The following is a 7,012-nucleotide window of genomic DNA, read 5'->3' on the forward strand; positions in this document are numbered from 1 at the left end:
CGTTACAACACAAAAATTGTATCCAGCACTGGGAGAAAAAAGAAAGTTACAGCCACCAAAACAGTCCATACCATTTAATTCTCCTAAAGCACCAATACAACATCCTCATATATCATACGCACACGCAGTAACCAACAATTGGTAACGCCAATTACCATTGAACCTATAAGTACTATTAGTAAATTAAAGGAAATTATGGGTATACTTATGGAGCAAATGAGTACAATGATGAATTTACTTAACGTCGTCGTTACCAAGGTAGCCTAATGACTGATAGCCATTACAGCAAATACAAAATAGCCGTCTGGAATGCTAACGGACTCCAGCAACATGTAAGGGAGCTTAAAATGTTCATGTTCAAAATGTTCAAATATACTGGTTGATAGGGCGTAAATCTAAATTATCATTAGATAACAACGTTTTGCTGTATAAGTCAATACTTAGGCCCATTTGGACCTATGACACTGAACTGTGAGTTACTACTAGCAAATCTAACATAGATATCCTCAAGAGGTTCCAGAATAAAGTGTTGCGAGTCATCGATGCCCCATATTACTTGTCCAAGACACTGGTTCAGCGCGATATCCCCATAGAACCCATAACGAGTGTGATTCAGAGTGTTAGTGCGAAGTACACTGACAGACTATTAGTGCATCCCAATGCACTCACTAAACAGTTAAATGTGCGCGATGACAATGAAGTGCGTAAGTTCAAACGCAAATTGCCGTACGAACTGATTAATATACACATTGAGTAAAATTTAATAATCTCTAGAATAAGATAGAATAGTTTTTAGAATAAGTTATGGACTTTAAAATAAGTTAGGATAGTATCTAGAATAAGATTTATATTATAGGTTGTACAGTAGATCACTTACTGAAGTGATCTACTATATGCCAGGATAGTTATATTATATTATATAACTGAAAACATATAATATTACTTATTGCCTAGGAGATTAATAAAAAAATTTAATAGAGGTATTCGATGGGCGCCCCAATGACAGTTGGTGATGGTCTTTGTTATGTTTAACAGACTTAAAGTGTCTATAATTTCATGTCTTCAAATTGGACGCTGTTGACCCATGAATTTCTCCTGAAAAGGGACCCTTATGTAAGGAGTGCAGATCGTTACTGACCGTTAGGCATATATTGATCGAGTGCTATATGTATCATTCATAGAGCCTGCTATTCAATTTGTGAGAAACGATGAGGAGTTTCTTCAGCTAAAAAACTTTGATCGGTTAATACACTTTATGACCGGCATACCACCAAATGTGTAAAATAGTGACCATTTCCTCAGGTTGCCAATTTAAACCTTATATTTAGCTTGTTTTTATTTATATTTTATATTTAATTTTTTTTTTATATTTTATATTCGATACAACTGCTCACCTATATTTCATTTGACTGCTGTGAAGATATTCTGTAAAATTGTAAATATTATTTGCATCAATTGTGATGACATACATTTAACATTTTAACGATATGAAAAAAAGTAAATATTTATATCTAAATGATCCTCACAGAAGTAAATTAGTGGTTGCTATATCTGTTGTGTCTCACCTTGCAAGATACAATGGCATACCTTTCTACTACAAAAATAACTGAATATTGAGACTACTACAATTAAGATGGAAATAAAGCGAATATTACCTAATAGAAGTAAGAAAAGATATCCACACTGCATGAAACGCAAATTGTATGTAGTACCAGCGAAGAATGCAAGTAAATTGTGAAAAAGAATCGGTATAGTAGAATTAGAAAATAATGATGATAAAGAGATGATGAAAAATAAAAATAAACTGACCAAATTAAGAAACATTTGTATTAATGAAGACATGTCTAGAGAGCAAAGACAAATGCAGAGAAAAATAAGAACTAAAGCGAAAGGCAAAAGGAAGAAGAGCAAAACACTATAAAGAAAACAGGTATTACAAATTTATAATAGATATGCAGATACGGACAAGGAACATAGCAACGGGAGGATTGGAAGGAGACGACAGGAGGGTAGGAAAAAATTCATTGAAAAGAAAATAAAACCAAGCTCAGTAAGGCGAATAGAGGAAAGGAGAGAAAGCATAATAAATTGTCAAAAATGATAATAATTTGGAGGAGGGGGCTAAAGGAATTTAAACAGATTAGGTTCGAAATACTAGCAGTAACCGAAACAAAAAGGATATGTTTGACTTTTATAAAACAAGATAGTAGCACAAATAAAAAATTGATACTGGAAAAAAAATAGACAATTTATACAGAAATAATATTACTAAAGATCAAAAGGAAGTAAAAATCAAATAAAAACTATAATGTTGGTATAGTATATATTTACATTTGTGTCGGTATTTCCTTTCTGGACTTTCCGCTAAAGAAAACACGTTATTTACAATGGATAGCTGAAATTTATTTATTGAAAGTATGATTAGTATTTTTCATTACTCGTTAACATTCGATGCAGAAATTGCTTTCTTTTATACATTTGAAGAAGCATAAAAATTTTTTTGATTTTCTAATTGCTTGTCATTCAATTCATGGGGGTCATCCATCTTTTAGATCCTTCTTATCGCTAGTAATCATTCACAAATTGAGATTCGGGTCACGTTCAACTTTTCTGTCAATTGTTTTTGAGATTGTGATGGGTCTTCATCCAATAACTCCTGTAGTTCCGCATCTTTAAAAGATCTCGGCCTACCAGGACGTTTTTTGCCTTGTATCTAGAAACCACCACATTTGAATTGTCAGCGGTTCATTCATTCATATCACGTCAAGCTGATTCCACGAAATACAGAGCATTATTGCTTTACCGTTGATACATGACCAGGTGGTCCCCATTATTTGTTTCGTTTAGACTATTAAAATAACATCATTTTTCATTACCAGTAATAATATGATGGAATTTTTTTTTTGGTTTATGTCAGCGAAGCAGCATTTCACACATGATCAAACGCTTTTTAACGTATCATGGCTGCAATTCATATGACATAAAATATCTAATCATTTAGATCATTCATATTTCTATTAACGGATTGGAAATTATATCTTGTCTTACAATAATTCTGCGTATTATTCTTGCACTTTACGTGGATCATAATCTAGTAATACCTTGAAATCTTCGTATTCAAATTGTTTTGGCTGCCTAGAGCGCTCTTTGTATTTGGTGTCAAAACACCATTCTTGAGACGTCGAAAACAGTGTTCACATGTTGAATTCAATAGAAAATCAATCAATCAATCAGTTTTTAGGAAATATAGATATATCGTAGAAAGAATTTTTTTGCAAACCAGGAAATATATCGATATTTTACAAATTTTTCAATAACAATATTTCTCGGCATCCCTAATCTGTACCCTTAAGCTGATGGATGTCTTGATTGTGCTTTGTATTTTCTATAACTGTGAAATAATGGCTAGAATCTTGAAATATGTTGTTGATATTTCCGGTAAAATCTTAATCCCAGTTTTTATTTTAGAATAAAAATATTTTTAATAATCTCTCTATCGAATATTTTCTTTATTACAATCATCTAGCCTATTGACAATGGTTATTGATAGGCAATCAAGGAAGAACCTCACTGTAACTTCGAAATCAAATAGATTTATAATGTTCTTTTGGATTTCACAGCAGAAAGCAATACAACGCGCAGGAAATCAGAAAACTACGAATCAGAATACATGAATTCATAATACTGTGTAAATTGTATACACTTTTTTTATTTATTTAAAAAGCACATGCTATAAATATTACAACTAGTTATGATCTATAACTATTTAATAATGTTTCCTTCATATTGTCATAAGTCCAGATCTAAGAATTTAGACTTAAACTTAACTGATTTTGGGGGGTGCCTCCACATAAGTTTAAAACACCGCAGTTTTTATACATTTTAATAGTAGTATATCAGTTTTATATATTTTAATAGTTATATCAATTTAACTATAGTAGTTCAAATAGTTTTAGGCTCTTTTAATTCCGAATAAGTCCACTGTTGTCGACTTCTCTCGGAGTCGAAGTTGTAATACTTCGAGGTTTTTATTTCTTCCCTTTTTTTCCTTGCTAAAGTTACCCGGTAACAATGCAGCGAAGAATATTATTTTTTTTTTTTGATCTGGTCTAAAACCTGGCGGTGACAACCAGGATCGGGTTTGAGGCACTGCCTCAGGGCTTACCAATACACTAAACCGAAACCGACTCATAGTGGACCCCTGTGGATTGCTACTGCTACTGCATTAAATTTGGGGATATGACACCCGCTGATGGGGCAGCCGTTATTGCGTACGACAACCCGGCAATTCTATTGATTCGCAAACTTGAGTTAATACACGACTGGATACTGTCGTATGGGAGCAACAGTTATGACTGCTGCGACGGATGGGGTCGTTTCAGCCTGGAAAAAAGAGGGACGTTAGCGGTGACGCGGTGCTAAGCACCAAATATATCAACCAGCTCACGAACAAGCGCGTTTTCAGAAGAACTTGAGCTGAGTTGTTGTGTGTAGAATGATTGAGATATGAAGTGCTTGATTTCTGGAGCGTCAGTTTCCGTATGAATTTGATTATTTCTGACAAACCATGGAGCGTTTAAGATTCTCCGAGGAGCTTATTTTAGAAAACTTGAAGCCGTTTCACCAGGTTGGGTGTAACAAACTTGAAGTAGACATTAAATCCATAAAATAGTACGGACCGAATTAACATCTTGTAAAATAAGCATTTGATGGAGATGGGAAGCCTAGGAGAAGGGCAGATCAGAGAAGATAGGTTGATAGAGGTTTACTATCCCCGAACCTTTCTGGATTTGGGAATGCCGACCGAACCGTCGGTCGCAGTGGAGATCTAGGTACGTGATGTTATCCAACCATGTAATTATTGTGATGTCGATCTTAAGTTGTGAGATGCGCAGTGAGTAACACTTCTTATATAAAATGATGGCCTGGATTTTCAGGGGGTTAATTTGCAGCCTTCAGAATTTGAACCACTTGATCGCATGATCAAGCTGCTTCTGTAAACTTCATGAACTTTGTTCTTGAAGTTTAGATCATATTGATATTGGATTTCTTTTTGCAACCTCATAGTCACTCCCAGGTCTGCGCTGATTTCAAAATGCCTTTATATAATAACAATTTGTTGTGGATTTTGAAATCGGTTTGTCGTCCAAACAAACATTATTTAAGTCTCATACAAAATATCCGAAATATCGATGTATGGATATGTCGATATTTTTTCGGCATCCCTAATCTGTACTATTAGGCTTATAGATATCTTCATTGTGCTTTATATTTTCTTTAACTATTAGTGTGCTATAAGATGCTGGGAACAAGCATTGTAAAATGTTGTTTTACGGTGGTTTATTTTAGTCATATAGGTTTCGGAAATTAGAATAATATAGATTTACTACATAACACATGGGATCTTTATGATTTTATGTTATTTATGATCATCAATCAAGTGTATATCTAACATCAAGGTAATACATTTTATCAAAATGTTTATAAAATCTCTAAAAAAAAATTCTCCTAGTATACTTTCAAATATTAGTTTATGATTATTAAAACACCTAATTAAGAAAAGAATTAACGATCGACAAGTGATTTTTCAATATTAATATAGCTGTTCGTTTAAGACTTTATGTTAAAGCCAATCATAAATTTCGAAACGTTAAGTTTTTAATTGCTCAATATATTCGAACTAGTTTCATAGTCCGTCTTAAAAACTATTCATAAATTTTAAACTAATTTAATTTCAGAGTACATGCGGGGGACGATCCACTTTAAGTCACGCTTACAACCTAGTCAAAATATAGATAGGTAGTCTAATTAAGTATGTTTATTTTTTAACGAATTAACAGGGAGCGGATGGCATGAAAACTTTCTTTCATTCATTCAGCCAGCGTAACATACATTAATTTTCTGATACTTAAACGCATTAGTAGTGAAGGATTTCGAATGTCCCAAAATTTATTTCAAAACTATTTTAGTTGATATCCTTAATTAACGGGACATTAAAAATGGGAGTGCTCATATAATTTATTTTTTATATTATTTATTCAGTCCATATTTTGGTTTTACAATCAAATTATAGCTAGGTGGTATAAAATTAAGTTTTAAGCATTTTTTATAACTTTGCATTTAATACATTTGTATATACGTTTTAAGTATTGTTTGTTGGTAACCAATAACAGATCCAGGATTTGGGCTTAGTGCGGAGGCTGGAAGGTTAAACAAGGCAAGAAGAAGAAAATTATATTAAACTAACATAAGTGAAGCTTTTTTATTGTATTAATTACATTGTTACTAGTCGTTGCGGACCAACCTACAATTTATCTTTATAATCTTCTTCAGTCCGATCTGCTGTTGCGATAATTTTGCACTTATGCTAAAGGCAAGAGTGCAAAATCCGATAAAGGAAATTATCCCAGTTACGCCAGAAACCTGGCTTGGTAAGGCCGGATAACTTCTGGGATGACCTCCGTGCTGGTCGTTCGCCAGTCAGTAGGCTTAATGCCTAAGACCATGGTTTGGGCCCCACGTTTTATTGTTTTTATTATTTAATTATTACATTGTTACTAGTCGTTTCCGACTAACCTACAATTTGTCTTTATGATAACTTAAATCTAGGTATATAACTAGGAGGACCCATCGGCCCTATCTCAGTATCTGGTGAAATACTATTTATACATGTCACTGTTGTATTTTTTATTATATGCACCTCACTACACAACACTATACAAGATCAGATAGTTTGATTCTATTGAGTCTGTGTCCTGTCCTGGTGGTATCCAAAAGCTGCAATACCTCAATATTCTCATGAGAATGGAGTCTTTCCTAATGCCCCCTTGCAATTCTCTTGATTTTTTGACTGACTGTGTAAATGTAATCAGTCCTATAGTATTTCGATGCGCCTACAATACCTCTCAGGACTTGTAACAGGCAGGAAAAATTTGTATTTTGATTATGTTACTCTTTGAACAACATCCCCATAATTGAACTCCGTATATAGCAATTTAATACGTACTGATAA

The sequence above is a fragment of the Rhynchophorus ferrugineus genome, unplaced genomic scaffold, assembly GCF_030347505.1.
Source record: "Rhynchophorus ferrugineus isolate W39M unplaced genomic scaffold, kcgeb_rfMv2 rfM11, whole genome shotgun sequence".
In the NCBI taxonomy this organism is placed as follows: domain Eukaryota; kingdom Metazoa; phylum Arthropoda; class Insecta; order Coleoptera; family Curculionidae; genus Rhynchophorus; species Rhynchophorus ferrugineus.